Consider the following 16919-nt stretch of genomic DNA (forward strand, 5'->3'; position numbering starts at 1 on the left):
TTCGGTGAAAGTACGGTGGAGGAATCATGGGGTCGAAGAAGCAACATGGGAATTAGAAGATAAGATGAGAGAGAAGTTTCCGGAGCTGTTTGAGTAATCTAGGCAAATTTCGAGACGAAATTTCTTTTAAGGTGGGAGGAATGTAATACCCGAAAAAAAAAAAAATATAGAATTTTATTCTTTTAAGTAAGGTTTGATTTTTTGTGAATATCTTGTTTAAGATATGGTTGGTAAATCTTATTTGTTTATTTTATTTTTTTTTGTTTTTTTTTGTGGATATGTTTTTACCTAAGCATTTGTTAGTTGGGATAATTAATTAATCAATGAATTAAACATCCTAATTAACTAATTGTTTTCTCTCCCTCTCCCTCTCTCTTTTTCGAAAACCCCTCCCCCTCTCCCACTAATTTCTCAACCTCTCCCCACTCCTCACAACCGATCCAAAATAGAAAAAAAAACTATCTACTCTCTCTCAACCTTTCCCTCTCACCGTCGCTCATTTCTCTCTCTCTCGAAGTTGTTCTCTCACCGGTAAGGCTTCTCTCTTTCTCCCCCTCGGTTCTCACCTTTTTCCTTTCACTCCCTCTCATCGAATCTTGGATTCTTCAAGGTGTTACTCTCTCTCGTTGTGAATCGGAGTCGGAAGAGGAAGTAAAGCGTTTGAACTACTTTGAACTATCCGGGAAAGGTAACCCAAGACCCTAACTCATGATAATTTCGAAAACACATGCATTTAGGACGTTTTGAATGTTTTAGATGCTGAATAGGCTTTGTGATTATGTGTTTGTGTGGGGTATGTCTTCGGTGGTGACTGACAGTGGGTTCCGATCCCTTTTTGACTGAGCAAACGATCTTCTTTTAGTACGAAATTTTAACTGTTTAAACTTTGGTGTGTCTTCTGTGTGGTGTGTAAATTTCAGCTTCATTGGATGTCGGATGATTTTATAATGATTTTTGTAAGTGAACTGCACTTTTCTGATGGATGTATGTTTTTGGGGGATGTATTTGTGTGCAATGGGGGTGATTCTGGGTGCTTCGATAGTGTGAGGTATGTGGATGTGTTTGGCCAGGTGATGGCTCGGGGAAAACAGCGTTTGGTTCGGGTGGTTTGTGTGTGTTGGCCGAGAGTTTTGGGGTTCGGCCTAGGGCAGTGTTGTGGAGAGTTTTGAAGGGTTGATCCCATGGGTTTGGGTGTGTTTTGGGATGTAGAATGTATGGTGGGAATGTCGTTTAAGGTTTGAGAATCGTGGGTTGGGGGAAAACGGGTGTACACTTGATCGGGCCAGGTGCCGAGCCAGTGCCGAGCCAGGCGGCCGAGACGGTCGGCCGAGGTGCCGAGCCAGGCGGCTGAGACGGTCGGCCGAGGTGCCGAGCCAGGCGGCCGAGACAGTCGGCCGAGGTGCCGAGCCAGGCAGCCGAGACGGTCGGCCGAGATACCGAGCCAGGCCGAGACGCCGATCCATTTTCCGAACCTTTTCCGAGCCAAGTGAGCCGTTTGCACAGTGAGGGTATGCCGGGAGTATGAGTGTTGCGTGTGTGTCGTGTGCGCGTCTTGAGTACGTTGTATGCGTGTCGGGTGCGTGCGTGGTGTGTTCCGGACGTGTGATTTTGTGTGATTGGCTTATAAGATGTTGTTAAGTGTGTGTACGTGTAACGTGCTAGATGTTGAAGTCATCCACGTAGGAATCATGCATTGTCGTTTAAACCTCGTCTTTCCTGACTCTAATTATGATATTTATTTATCTTTCAAAAGGGTGATCTTTTACGAGGAAATTGTGGTTGAAGAAGGGAACTATTTAAAAGCTAAGCAATTGAGGTGGGCTTTTCTACCTTACTATTTTGTGGGTTATCTTTAATACGGACGCTGTTCCGGAAATGTTTATGGAGATGAACTGTTTGTCTTGCCAACTGTTTTGTTTTGAAACCTATCTGAAGTGGTTTACCACATATGTTTAATCGAATTCGGGTCTGTTGGGCTGCGAACCCTCAGGCTAGTGTACACGAGATCGGGAGCCATCTGAGAGCAAGTTGGCCGGTCTAGTTGACCTGGGGTGTGGCCACGCCCCTTGTCACCCGTTGGATCAGATAGTGTATGATGGTGGGAATAAGGGTGGCAATATCTGAAAATGACTGCGCAGTCGAATTTATGAAATATGTTTTAGTGTACTTGGGTTATTTTCTTACACTTAAAACCCCAAGGTTACACTGATATGGCATGACAAACTATGATTTTGGCGTGTGTCCACTGAGTGCAATAAGTACTCAGCCCTGCATGTTGTTTTCTTAATGTGCAGGTTGAGCGACGATGGGGATGACGGATGTTGAGCAATTAAAGTCAAAATTGTGTTTTTACTTTGCCTTTTGGATGGTGTCGTGTCGTCATACCCGGCATTATCTATCTCTTGGTCTTTTCCGCTGCTTTGTAATCCGATACAATGTTTCCATTTAAACTCTGTTTACTTTAACTTTAGAAATGTCGCTACAGTACATTGTTTTGAAGTGAACTTCCTCTAATTAAACGTTTTCGGGTCAAGTATTCTTGTTCTCCCCTTTCTTCCCCGCTTCTTTATTCCTCCCCTAGTCGCGGTCCACTGTACTTCCTATCCTTAGGAAATGCGGGCGTGACAATAATACAACTAACACGTCTCTTGGATGAACTTGCCATTCAAATTAATTGTGAAAGATTGATAATGTTTGTAATTAGCCAAAAATCTCATATTGGCCAAACCTACTAAATTTCCATCAAATTGCCTAAACTGTAAAACAAATTTCAACAAATAACATAATTAAACAAGAAAATAAAATTGCACCAAAATGATAATTTCCAACAAAATAAGGTATAAGATGCATAAAGTATTAACAAAATATAAGCAATTTATAACAAAACATACCTCAAAAGGTTGAAAATATCGCACCAAGAGCAAGAGGGGGTTAGGGTTGTTTTCGCGTCAGTAAATAGATGAAGGCAGAATGTGTTCTTAGGGCACAAGTTTTACGATAATTTCTTAGGCACATATTCTACCTTCGTAGTATCTGGACTATATGTTGATTGTGTCACCAATAAAGTTATTTCTTTATATTAAGTTTACTCATGCTACCCGCATATTGTTGTGGGACGGACTAAAAAGGAAAAGAGTGTATATTCTTGTGGGACGGAGAGGGTATTTGGCATGTTCATGAATAAATAGATTTGCACAATTCATCCATAGATTCTGAAATTTTATAATTTCCTTAATGAATAAGACCAATGATATTGTAGAGAGAATTCAAAGGAGCAATCATATAATTGTTTGCTTTCAAGTGTGGGCTGCTTTCTCTGTGTTTATTGTTTTGTGTACATCTGTAGCATACTAATCAAATAAATGTGTTTGGCTAATTTGGTCTTGTAGTTGAGGGTATGAAGCTCGACAGAGGCTATATCTCCCCATACTTCATCACAAACCCGAAGACTCAGAAATGTGTTAGTGTTTAAAAATACCCGAACAAGGTTTTCTTTTGAAGTCATACTAGCTTGAAGAAAATCATTTTCCCATCTTCTTGAATTGTTTAACATTTGGCTCTTCCCATTGATAGGAATTGGAGGATCCTCTTATTCTTATTTATGAGAAGAAAATCTCTAGCATAAATGCTATTGTTAAAGTCCTTGAATTGGCTTTGAAGGTATGCTTATTTGTTTTAGCTCTGAAGTTCAAAGTAGATGTAAATATGTTGTTGAGCTGATGTGTCTATCTGTACAGAGGCAAAGGCCACTTCTGATAGTCGCGGAGGATGTGGAAAGTGATGCACTGGCCACTCTTATCCTTAACAAGCTTCGAGCTGGAATCAAGGTCTGTGCAATCAAAGCCCCTGGGTTCGGTGAGAACAGGAAATCGGGCTTGCAGGATCTTGCTGTTTTAACTGGGGGCCAAGTATGTATCATGTTGTAATCTTCTTTTTTATGCAATGATTTTATTTGGTGTTGCATTTTTTGTAATAAAATTCACGTGGACAGGTCATAACGGAAGAGCTTGGAATGAACTTGGATGATGTGGAACTGGATATACTGGGATCGTGCAAGAAGGTTAGATCTGCTAGACTTATTTGTCGTTGTCTTAACCTGCCTGCATTTTACGGGTTTAGCTGATCTGGTGTTTGTCCTTCACAGATAACCATATCAAAGGATGATACTGTTATTCTTGATGGATCTGGTGAGAAGAAATCCATTGAAGAAAGATGCGAGCAGGTTTGTGTTAATTCTGACAGTGCTGCTTTTGAGCTATGATTATAATAACTTTTTGATTTCTCCGTTTCTTTTATCCATGTTTACATGTATGTTCTATAAATGCAGATCAGGTCAGCAGTTGAATTGAGCACTTCCGATTATGACAAGGAGAAGTTGCAAGAAAGGCTTGCCAAGCTCTCCGGCGGTGTAGCTGTGCTAAAGGTTACTTTTTGCTCTCTTGAATCGCCTGTGTCATCAAAAAAGTTTTTTTCTTAAATGAGATGGATATGACTAAAATTTTAAACCATTCTCTCAGATTGGAGGAGCCAGCGAAGCAGAAGTTGGTGAGAAGAAAGAGAGTGACTGATGCTCTTAACGCCACAAAAGCAGCTGTAGAGGAAGGGATTGTGCCCGGTACGTTTCCTGTTTCACCACGGTTTTTAATTTTTTGGCTGAACAATCAGGAAAGAGATGCTGAGATGATCTTCGTATTATATTATAGGTGGAGGTGTTGCTCTCCTGTACGCAGCCAAAGAATTGGAGAAGCTACCAACAGCCAACTTCAATCAGAAGATTGGTGTCCAAATTATTCAAAATGCTTTGAAGGTATGATTTGATGATATGATCCATTATAGTAATGGCACTAGATATATCTCGACCTCTGCCCTGACGTACTAGGTTTTGTAAATGCAGACGCCGGTTTACACAATTGCATCAAATGCCGGTGTGGAGGGAGCCGTTGTGGTTGGCAAATTGTTGGAATCAGAAAATCCAGACCTCGGATATGATGCAGCTAAGGGTAATATGGATACATAATAATACCGCGCTTTTCAACAGAGATTGTGTGCGGTTATATGCTCTGAATCCTAAAATGTACGTATAAATTGTGGTGATACGTGGATATGGTAAAGGCTGGAATCATTGACCCGTTGAAGGTCATTAGAACTGTGCTCGTTGATGCTGCTAGGTAAAACCCCCCCGACTCTCTATGGATAAATAGAACTATACGAATATTCCTCTTTGTCTCTCCCATGACCGATGTTCGGCTATAATTGCTGTGTTTGGCAGTGTCTCTTCATTGATGACAACAACAGAGGCGATTGTGGTAGAGCAACCGACAGAGGTGAAGGCTGGACCACCAATGGGCGGCGGAGGAATGGGTGGCATGGACTACTGAGGTGAGGTGATGGAATGCTGCTTAACAATTGTTTAACAGCAGAAAAGAATAAAAGAGAGTTGTGTTATTTTTAAGCGGGATGCAATGATGGGGCGAGTTGGTTTGGTTTTGGATTTGATTTTGGTAGGGTTAGTGTTAGTTAGACTCAATTGTTTTGGAATTGTCCATTAATTATTTATCTCCGTCACTTTTCATCTCATTTTCACTCTCAAGAAATTATATATCACTATTTTATTGATTTTGCTTTTAACTGATTTGAAATTGGAATTATATTTGAATTATAATTCTAAATTACTATTTGTTTGGTAAAATAAAATTAAATTTGAAAGAATTATCCACGCCGAGCATATAATCAATTGCTATTTCTTAATTGCTATCTATTTACCTCGTCCGTCATTAAAAGTCCAAGTTCACTTTTATTTTAAATTGTAGATACGCATTTTTTATCACTAGTTCATTCCATTCACATTCTATTATAAAATTAATACTTCATCCGTTCTATAAACATATATGGTCAATTGGTATGGCACGAGAATTAAGACAAAATTGGTTAAGTAGGAGATAGGAGGGGAAGGGTAGTTAAAATAGTGTTAGTAGATAATGGGACCCACATTATTAGTAGTGTTTAATGGTGGTATAAGTTGTAAATAAGTTGATGTATATGGGTAATAAATTGAAATAACTTTCCAATGCACATATTTTTGTGAGACGGATGAAAAAGGAAAGTATACATATTTTTATGGGACGAAGGAGTATATAAAAATGAGTCTCACAATCCATTATCTTTTCTCATTCACTTTCTTTTATATTTCTTAAAATTTGTGCCGAATTCAAATGAGACTCCTTCTGGCAGACGGAGAGAGTACGATTAATTTAAGACCTTAGGATTTTAAAGATCTAAAGGTTTATAAATTGCCATGTATAATTTTGTTTTTTCTTGTTTTAATACTCCTTCCGTCATAAGGTAGTTGAGTCGTATTCCTTTTTTAGTTTGTTTTAAGGTAGTTGTGTCATTTCTTCTTTTAGTAAAATCTCTTTTCTCTCTTACTTTACCCTCAGATCTTCTCTCTTACTTACTGTCTCCGTTTTAACTATTAACAAATCAATTTTTTAAATCTCGTGCGCAAAAGAAATGCCTCAACTACCTTGAGACGGAGGGAAGTATGAAAAAGATGATAACAACTGTCAAATTTAGGGTTTCAGAATACACTGTCAATATAATGTATTACATATATCAACATGAAGACATGGCAATGTCAACATTATTTCTTATTGACATTTTACAAGCATTATATTGACATATTATGCAAGTTGTAATAATATAAAACCGTTTTACAAAATATATAAACATTTATGAAATTTTATCAAAATTTACATATGCATGTAGGATCTTGTTAGAATCCTTATAAAATTATCTTTAATTTGATATATGTGGTGCAAAAATATAATTTGAATCGAGATAGTTATAGCATTTAAAGTTTTGATATATGTGGAGTATTTTTTAATAGTTAGTTACAACTAATTTGTTGTTAATTGACATTAAAATCCTAATTGACATTTTTTGTACACTGTATCATTACTTAGAATTGAGTGATCTTAACCCTTGATTTGATAATCTAATTCCTTTCATTTAGTTGTAGTTAGAAATTTAAGTATGAGTTAGCACCCTCGCACACTACTTACATATCAACACATGCTTCATGAATAAACACAATACAAACACTAATCGAATATACACAACACACATAATACAAATACACACTAAACCCCACACAATTCGCACACTATACATGCAACTACACTCACATTGTACATACTTATTGAATACCCACAAATATATGCACAATACATAGCAATATATACACTGGGGGTACCCACAAATATATGCACAATACATAGCAATATCTACGATGGAATATGATCGATAACTATTTTAAATTGATAACTGACAATTATATCAACAACCTATGTTATGAATATCAACACGAATATATTTATATTTCAATTAAATATAGTTGACATACACATGTCTTCTGTTGACATGTAAAAATCTAGATTCCAACAGAAAGCATATGTATGTCAACTGCAATTAGTTGACATAGAAATGTCTTCATATTAACATCTATAACATAGGTTGTTGAGATAGTTATCAATTATCAATATAAGATAATTGTCAATCCAGGACCTTACACAATGTATAACTATAAAAATATTTTTTAATTCTCTTTTTTATGTTGACCGTTAGTTTCAATTTATTTTATTTCATTTTATTTTTCTATTGTTATATTTTCTCTGTCTATTATATTATTTTTGGATTTTCTTTATATATGTTTTATTGTGTTAATATATCATTATTTTGTACTCCCTCCGTTCCCCATTAATTGTCCACTTTGATTCCGGCACGGATTTTAAGAAATGTAAAAGAAATTGAGTTAAAAGTTAGTGAAATATGAGTCTCACTTTTATTTATTGATTTTATAATACTATATGAGTTGAATAGGTTAGTGAAATGTGGGACCTACTTACCATTTATGGAAAAAGTGAAAGTGGACAATTAATAGAGAGCGGATGAAAATGATAACAGTGGACAATTAATAGAGGGCGGACGGAGAGAGTAATTTTTATGTCTTCATTATAGTATGTCTATGCTCTTTATTATAAAAAAAATAATCTATTTTTGATTCATCTCTTTATCATCCACAATATATTGTGTGTGTAATGATGGGTATTGTGTATGTGTATATGTGTAGTGTGTTTGCGGCAATGTTTTAAAAACTGGGCCAGTGAGTGAACCGGTATTAGTTATATCTATTTGCAAGGTAAAAAGGTTCGACTAGTAATTTAACCAGTCCATCCGGTCAAATTACAAAATATATTAAATTTCATTAGTAATAAATTATAATCAATATACGTATAAAAACATATTCATCGTTGTATATATAATTATTTAATTATGAAGAATATTTAAAATAATTGAATTATAAAATTTAAATAAATACATAAATTATTATTAGTGTAGCTAAAAAAGTACTCCCTCTGTTCCATAGTAGAGGAGACATTTCTTTCCAGTACGAAGATTATGAAAAAGGTGTGTAATGTATTAAGTTAAAAAATGCTAATAAAGTAGGAGATAAAGTATAGAGACTAAAGCAAAGAGAGAGGGAAAAGTAAGAGTGAGAATGTGTTACTTTTATTAAAAAATGATATAACTCTACTACTATGGAATGCCCAAAATAGAAAAAATGACTCAACTATTATGGAATAGAGGGATTACATATTTTATATATAAATTGATAAATTTCATATTAATTTAGTGGATAGAAATTAAAATTTAATATATCACAACTAACAATTATTTAAGAAAATATAAATTAAATTATTAATTTGTGTGGACAAAAAAGTTACATGTTAAATGTATAAGAATAATTAAGGTTCACAAAATTTCATTCAAGTACATGTGGTGGAGTGGTAGAGACGTTGATTTCTAGACAAGAGGTCCTGGGTTTGATTCCTTTAGGTACATACTCCATTCGTCCCACGTTGCTTGAGTCATTTATTTATTGCACTCGTTTTGGAAAAAAAAATTGGACAAAGCATTTTAAAGATAAAAACCGGTTTCTGGTTCTCGATCGTTGTGGTTCGGTTTGTAAAACACTGGTTTGCGTTGTAGTGAGTGATTTATGTGTGTGTGTGTTGTACTGTGTGTATGCAATGTCAGGTTTTTCATCTTGCAGTTAAGGCATATTTTGTCTAGGCAAATTTTTTGAAATGATACCTTTATTTCCATACCTTCCGGCTACTTTATCGCCTACTTTGGTTTCACGTTTCTGCGAAATATATACACGAATTGGATTATAGCGTTGTGTGAGTGACAGCACCCAAGCAATTCCCATCACAATGAGCTTACCAATCTTCATTAAATCCCAACATTGTTAAAAAAAAACATTTTCCGATTCCATGCGCGATTTGCATGCCTATAGGCATCGAAATTATACATTCACCCCTTCACATATTGATTTAGGGTTCTATGGCTTGCTTGTTTTCTTTCCTCTTTTTTTTTCTTTATTTTTGTTAATTGGGTTCAGAAAAAAGATGTTATTATCGTTATCACTCCTTTACAAAGTCTTTTCAATTTGTGTGAAGGTGTGCATAATATCTGAGTACTTATTGGTTTATTTATTTATCTAATTTCATGAAGGTAGTAGATGTTGGTTAATTAACTCGTAGGTAATTGTACAGTGTTCAGCATTTATATTGAGTCGAGGCGATTTAATGTCCTCTCTTCATGCATTTGTCTAAGATAAAATATTTGGTGTTTTTTTTCATTATTTATAGTCAATTTCGTTGGTTAATTCTGGGTCGTCATACATAGACGATTGTTTTACACTTTAGTCGCATCCTCTCACTACCTTGGCCCCTTCTTGTATTCCTTCTGGTCCCCATTAAATGTCACGTATTTATTAATTTGGAGGGTCCTCAATAAATGTCTCATTTCATTTTTACTATTTTTAGTAAGTGGCATAACATTCCACCAACTCATTCTATTTACAATTACTATAAAATTAATACTCCCTCCGTCGCATAAAAGCAGAGACTTTAGGGATGACACGAGTTTTAATGCGAAATTGCTTAAGTAATACGGAGATAGAAAGAAAAGGTAATTTGAGTATTTTAGTAGAGAAAATTTACGAAATACACCCTCCGTCCGCCAATACATGTATCGGCTCGATTTTAAAATATGTTTGACTTTGTAAAAAAATGTGATGAAAAGTTAGTGGAAGGTGGGTACCACTAGCCAAAAGTGGTAAAAGTGAAATTTAACTTAATGGCGGATGAATGGAAAAAGAAAAATGGAATATTTAATGGTGGACAGAGAGACTCTAAAATCGGCTAATTTGTGGTGAGACGGAGCAAAATGAATGAATAGAGGACTATTTTGATGAGGTGAAAAAGTACATAAAAGTAGAAAGCAGCAATAAATCTGATTGAGCTTTGCCTAAGTGTATTATTTAAGTGAGGATAAGGTGGAATATAATTGTCAAGTGAAGGATAAGAATATCATTCTACCTACTTTTTATGAAAGTCCAATGGAAAACCAAACACTATATGCACAGCCCATTAAAATAATTCTATAAGCTTAAAAGGGGTGTTTGGAATTGGAGTTTATTTTCATTTTGATAAGAACACAACTATTTTGCAATAATGTTTTTTCTTGGTTTTCTATTTTTATTATGGTGTTTGAATTGATGATAGGTTATCTATAGTCCTTAATAACACAGTTTGATTTGTTATTTAAAGCCACACTATAGTAGGAAATTATAAAACCTATCCTCTGAAATTTATCTATATTTCCAAAACTGTGAGCTAAATTATTAATTCCATGGAATTTAAGATTGAAATAGTGTTACATAGATTATTATCACTGAATTTTAATGACAATAAAACAGTAATTTTCAGCCTTGAATTCAATATGCTCTTGCCATTGAGCGGGTCGCAAAAAATTTACCACCAAATCATAACGCCAAATAGGGCCATTAAATGCACTCTAATTGTCCTATCTACCAATTCAAACACAACCTGCTTACAAAAGAATAAATATTCTCAGCACAATTTTCATCTTAAGTAGCTATTGCATTTACATACGCTCTGTCTAAAAATAAATAATAGGCTATTTTTCTAACAAGAATACTAAGAAACTATTATCCTTGTAAGATGAGTAACAGTGAGCTGCAATACTAGACGCCTAACTGCATAAGCTGGAATTTTAAGTTACTCTAAATTGAGAACATCTAATCTAACAAGATAATCAAATCAAATCAAATCAAATCAAATCAAACACTATTAAACTTGATCTAAATTAATATGAATAATCTAATCTTTGATAACTCCACTCTCATCGTTAATATCAGAGTTTACAGCAGAACGAGAGTACATTATCAAGGGTGCTATATTGCATGAAGTCGGGACAATGCAATATCACTCTTCATATATCTGTAGCAAAGTAGCATCGCTTTACCCCGCAAATTCAGTCATGACTTTGTAGTTCAAATTCGGAAACGTGGAAGTTTTTATTAACATACTAAGTATTACTTGGGAAGCAAGTCAGAGTCACGTTATCTCACTTTCCTACGCCTTTGGCTCCCGACACAATCTGACAATACCATTTGCCTTTTGGCTGTTCTTTAAGCCCAACACAGCCATAATGGAACCATTCTATCTTGCACTGCATACAAAAGCCGCAAATTTTGTCATCTCTACTCAAAGGTGGGAAAGAAGCAAGGAGGAGTTGTTTACTACACATCGGGATTGTCACATGCAACCATTTCACCATAGCTCACTGGTTGCAAAAACAATACGTGGGCTCATTTGGGTCAACAGGCAGATCTAATTCCATGCTGGGATTTGCTGCAGTCGTTGCACCAGTTCCAGAGGGTGAGACCACAGATACATTTGCTGCTGCAACGCACGTCCTGCATAAAAGATTACATTTACTCAATCAAAAATCATATACTTGCACTCATAAGGCTCCAAAAATATTTCCATAAGACAACAATAGTTCTTTCCATCAACAGATAGACTGGCTCCCGACTAGCTATTTACATTCATTCCTGTAGCTGACATCCCAGAGAATTTACAATATTTTCGAAAACTGAGATACAAACCTAAAGCGCACTAGCCAACAAGGATTATCACATACAGCATCATTGCCTGCTCGCAGTTTCTCCTCTTTTTCTTCTGTGTGGGAGTTGGGAATGACTTAGGTTTTAATTAAATTAACACTCTCACACAACACATAATTTTCGGATTTAGGTAAAAGTAACCTTCACAAGGGAAATCTGAACATACAAATCATGCAAAGTTCTAGACAATTGCACAGGAATTCTATTTATTTGAGTCCAGAGTAAGGGTTTACTTCTTACGCCCTCTATTGCTAGTTTTGCCAGACCTTCCAGCTTTGACATTCATATAATGAGTTGGAGGAGTTGCAGCTATGGCATCCCTTTCGGCTATTTCATACCAAAAGATACATTAACTGTGAGAAACAAGATATATATATTCATTGTATACATTAGCAGATGGCACTCTGCAACTGGACCATATTCAGATAAAGAGTTATATTAGAGCAACTAGATGAATACCACGCCGTAGATCCTCATCAAATTTCTTCAAGTATTGATCAAGCTGTTGAATGTGAGTGTCTACCTTTTCCATCAAAAAAAGTACTCGTTAAGGCAACAAGCTATATGCACAGATTAAGCCAGGAAAGCTCTATAGTACATGCAAGAAAGTAATCCCATTTGTGTTTAGGAAATCCTCTTTTACCACAATATCATGGATTTATGATGGTTCTCCATATCCAACACATCTTCGATTTTGATATTCAAGTCTATTGGTCATATAACCATTCTATAATTATACATTTGAACAAGAGGATTTTTAATCAAAAAAAATCAACTTTTAAAACTCCTGCATTAGAGAAAACATGTTTCATGAGATTTGTACAAGGATCCCAATCTTGGTACCAGAACTACAACATCCTGTTGACCAATAGATATTCATTATATCCCATGTTTTCATTATATCCCATGTTTCCATGTCTTGTACGGATCACAGTTTATGTGTTACCATAATCAAAAGCAATACGGTAACTGTATATTTCTCCAGTTATCCAATTTAATTTTTTTATGTGAACAGGCTTTCCTGCAGTATCTCTAGTATAAATGATAGTACGGATGGACCGCTGAAGGTCGACACGAGAGGCCAAGGAAGGTTGCGTTCTTTGCTGAGTTGGATCAAGAGCGAAAGAGAATATTTGTTAGTAGAGTCTTTCTTATTTCCAGTAGTTTGTTTTGATTACAGTCCTTTCATTATGTCTTCTTTATCAGTTCTCGACTATTTGGTTTCATGGTAGGAATGATTAGAATAAATACCCTTGAGGTTTGTGAGGGGTTTATCTATGTCTTGCATTTAGTAGCATCGGCATTGGCATTGGCCAAAGATCCACGCAAAGGGGAGTTTAATGCGTTTAATTCCAAGAAGTGTCTTTAGAGTCTTTTCTTGAAGCAGTTGGGATGTGTTGGTTTGCCAACTGATCATTACTATTTTGTCTGTCAAATAATTAAACAGTTCATGTGCAGGTCTCTCCCCCTTTAACAATATACATATTGTTTGAAACCAAAGCAAGATACATCTGCTAAAAGTAGAAGTTCTTAGTATCCCCAGTCATAAACACGAAATAACAAACAGAGCTAATATATACACATACAGGAAATTAATAAATTATAACAAGTATTATTGGAATAAGATTAAAGTAATGATTAGATACAATCAGGAACGATGAAAATATCTTGATACGCATTCAAAAACAAAGCACACTATCATATAGAATCACCACACAGATTAGGGAGTGTTGGTTCAGTACCAAGTCATAAGCCTGAACCGCCAATTCTACTTTCTCATCGGCAATCCTTATGGCATGTTTTTGCTCATCTACAGCATCGTCTGTAAATTTGAGAAGAGAAGAATTGGGTGTGATGCTACCGGATTTTATACCACGCTTCATATCATCTATCTCCTGTTCACAGTGCTGTTCGTTTTGCTTCTGAATTTCTGTTTGTTGATATATGATACAGGAAATCAATGAGACAAGAAAGCATGGCCACAATGTTTCTGCATGGATTTTTTCTTACACGTTTGAAAATCCAGAAATGCTGAGAAGAAAGGAACCAGTTCATATCCCAAGCAAAACTTTATCAGTATTGCCTGGTTTATGTAGCAGACAGGTTGAAAAGTTAAAATATGGGAATCTAGCATGCAGTGAGAGAACACTATGGTGAAATATTATAAACCATTCTACTGTATACGACACTGAGTTGAAAGCTTAGATTTTACAAATTAGACTTGTAGAAGCTAGCCATTTCACTTTATTCGACACTGACTTGAATAGTTTATGCTGTTTGAACAAGTACAAAGGCAGCCTTCAAGAAACAAAATATAAGAGTAACTACTGAAAGACTGCCGATCAGTTTCACACAAGGTGTTAGTGATAATGACAGAGAACAATCACTGCAACTGTTAGATAAAAATATGCACACAAATGGATTGACAATACAACTCATAAATGAACGATTGAATTGGACGGGAATACAGACTCCTCTTGAGATGCCTTAGCAAAGTACCAATACAAACTAAAATTCCAGACTGTCTCCCCTTTCAAACCCCAAGGGAATGAAATAGCCAATAATTCTAACCAAATCAAATACTAGAGATACGCAAAATAAAGATACCTGAAAAAACTAAACAATCGAAGACATCCATGACTACAAGACTCTAACCAAAAAGAAAGAAATAAAGATAACCACGAAAAAACTGACTCTATCCTCTTCACATCTCGTTTACTGTTTCCACGTCCGTGATGATCCGTATCAGCTGCAATGGTGCTAAAAAACAGCTTGTTCTCAAGGTGGAAGAGGAACCACCCTTGGAGAGTCGTCAACCTCACTGCCACCAGAAACTTTAAGCGTGGTGGCCTGGTCATGCACTTTGATAGCGTGCACTTGTGGCTCATGCGGCTCGTGCACAAATGAGGAATACAGAAGAAAGAGAGAAGACGCAGAGAAGAGTCTTAGCATATGGATGGGCAAAGAGAAGACTATGGATACCACTTGAAGACACCTTTAGATTGTTAGATATCCTTAGTTAAGAAAGAGTCTTCTAGTTATCATATCTTAGTTTCATTGTTATATCTTTAGTTTCATTGTTATTTCAGTACCACCGCCTTTCACTGCGTATAAAATGGTGCGGTGAACTTTCACTGACAATCAAATGGGGGCAGTGTACAATCAAATGGTTTGTGTTGTCCTGTGTAAGAGAATGAAAGTGAAGAAGGTCGTGTTTGTTTGTAAGCAAAAAGCAATACATTGTAAGAGAAGTAGGAAATAAAAGATACCCTTTGTCCCAAGTTAATCTAGTTAATAGAGACGTTTCTTTTTGGCATGAGATTTAAGATGGTGTTTAGTGAGTTAAGTAGAAAGAGAATAAATTATTTAATGGAGAGAATAAATTAAATAAATGAAAAAAAGAATAAAGTACGACTAATATAAGGAAGGTTTAAAGGATTGATTTTTGCCAAAAGAGGAATGAGTCATTTAGCTTGAGACGTCCATAAATGTATACGAATCGATTAACTTAGAACAGAGAGAGCATACAATTAATTCACTAAGGAAGGCTTTGCCTTTAGCTATTGTAGTTCAATACCAAGGTGTTCAAAAGAAATTACCAATCCTTATCAACCATCCAAGGAGTATATACTTTCCTAGCAAAGGAAGTACAGTCATCTATCAATTCCAACATGTGTGCTCTCAAAATTCCAAACCACCCTCGGTCAAACCTTGAGAGAATTACATAGTCAGGGCTCCAAACCATACTAAACTACCGACATGTGTGACTATGATACAGACCAAACTGGAGAACTGAGCCCAAAAGACTAGTCTGTTATGAGAGAGAACCTAGACTTTGAGTCCGTAACAGACTACCGAAGACGCCTAAAAAAACTAAGCTACCAACATGCGTGACTACACGACTCCAACCAAAAGGAAAGAACTAAAGATAACCATGAAACAACTTCGATTATATCCTCTTTGCATCTCGTTTGCAGCTACCACGACTGTGATGATTCATATCAACAAAAAAGGAAAGAACTAAAGATAACAAAAAAAACACAGGAGTAGTAATTTTCTGGTGTGACATACCTTGCAAGCTCTTATCCAAATCTCGTAACAGCGCATATTTCCTTTGTATTATATTGGGTAAGGCTTCAATATCTTTTCAATAACAAAACAAACAAGAAGAAGCATCAGCATAAATCAATTCAAAAGAGAGCATATTATTCACGACTTGATTCCCAAAATAAAAAACGCCTAAAATCAGATGAAAATTGTAAAACTTAGGCTTCCCCAATTAAGTAAAAAGGAACGTTTCAAATAGAGGCAAACCAGACCAATTTCAATTCAGATTAACAGATTTAAACGATTTCACGGGAATTTTTCAAGGAAATTACGTCAATCTGACGAACTCGGGTTCCGAAAAACTACACGAGTAAAAAACAAATAGGAAATCTAGAGATGAAACTACTTACTAGCTTGGAATTCCTCGCTGATAGACATTGTTTAAGGAAAATAAAATGATCAACAGCTTGTTGCAAGCATCACGCCAGATACAAGGTAGAGTTGATGAAAACTCTTGTTTGATTTTATGAAAACTTCTATTTATATAAAGTGAAATATTTTATTCACAATGTTTAATTAGGATAAATTGTTGGAGATAATGAAATTTGTTTAATCTCCATATCCAATCACTTTTTATCTTTACCATAAAACATTTAACGCTCTCTCTCTGCCTTTAATATTTACACGACATTTTCTCTTTTCAATTAAAATGTATTAACCAACAAGTATTAATATCTTATATCCATTAGTATTAATATCTTAACCAGAATGGAGCGAATAATTGTTATGAAAAATAATTATTTATATTACTCCA

General features: G+C 35.6%; 1 long non-coding RNA gene and 2 pseudogenes across 1 annotated transcript; 2 read left to right on the forward strand and 1 right to left on the reverse strand.

Moving 5' to 3' along the window:
* The first annotated feature begins 3356 nt into the window (after nt 1-3356).
* LOC121746069 lies at nt 3357-5061 on the forward strand (annotated as a pseudogene).
* Nucleotides 5062-5077: 16 nt separating this feature from the next.
* Nucleotides 5078-5565, forward strand: LOC121746236. The gene is made up of 2 exons (XR_006038949.1): nt 5078-5168; nt 5270-5565. It is a non-coding gene; the product is annotated as an uncharacterized LOC121746236 (long non-coding RNA).
* A 5926-nt stretch (nt 5566-11491) lies between these two features.
* LOC121746087 lies at nt 11492-16670 on the reverse strand (annotated as a pseudogene).
* Between the last annotated feature and the right edge of the window lie 249 nt (nt 16671-16919).

The sequence above is a fragment of the Salvia splendens genome, chromosome 1 (assembly GCF_004379255.2).
Source record: "Salvia splendens isolate huo1 chromosome 1, SspV2, whole genome shotgun sequence".
Classification (NCBI taxonomy): Eukaryota; Viridiplantae; Streptophyta; class Magnoliopsida; order Lamiales; family Lamiaceae; genus Salvia; species Salvia splendens.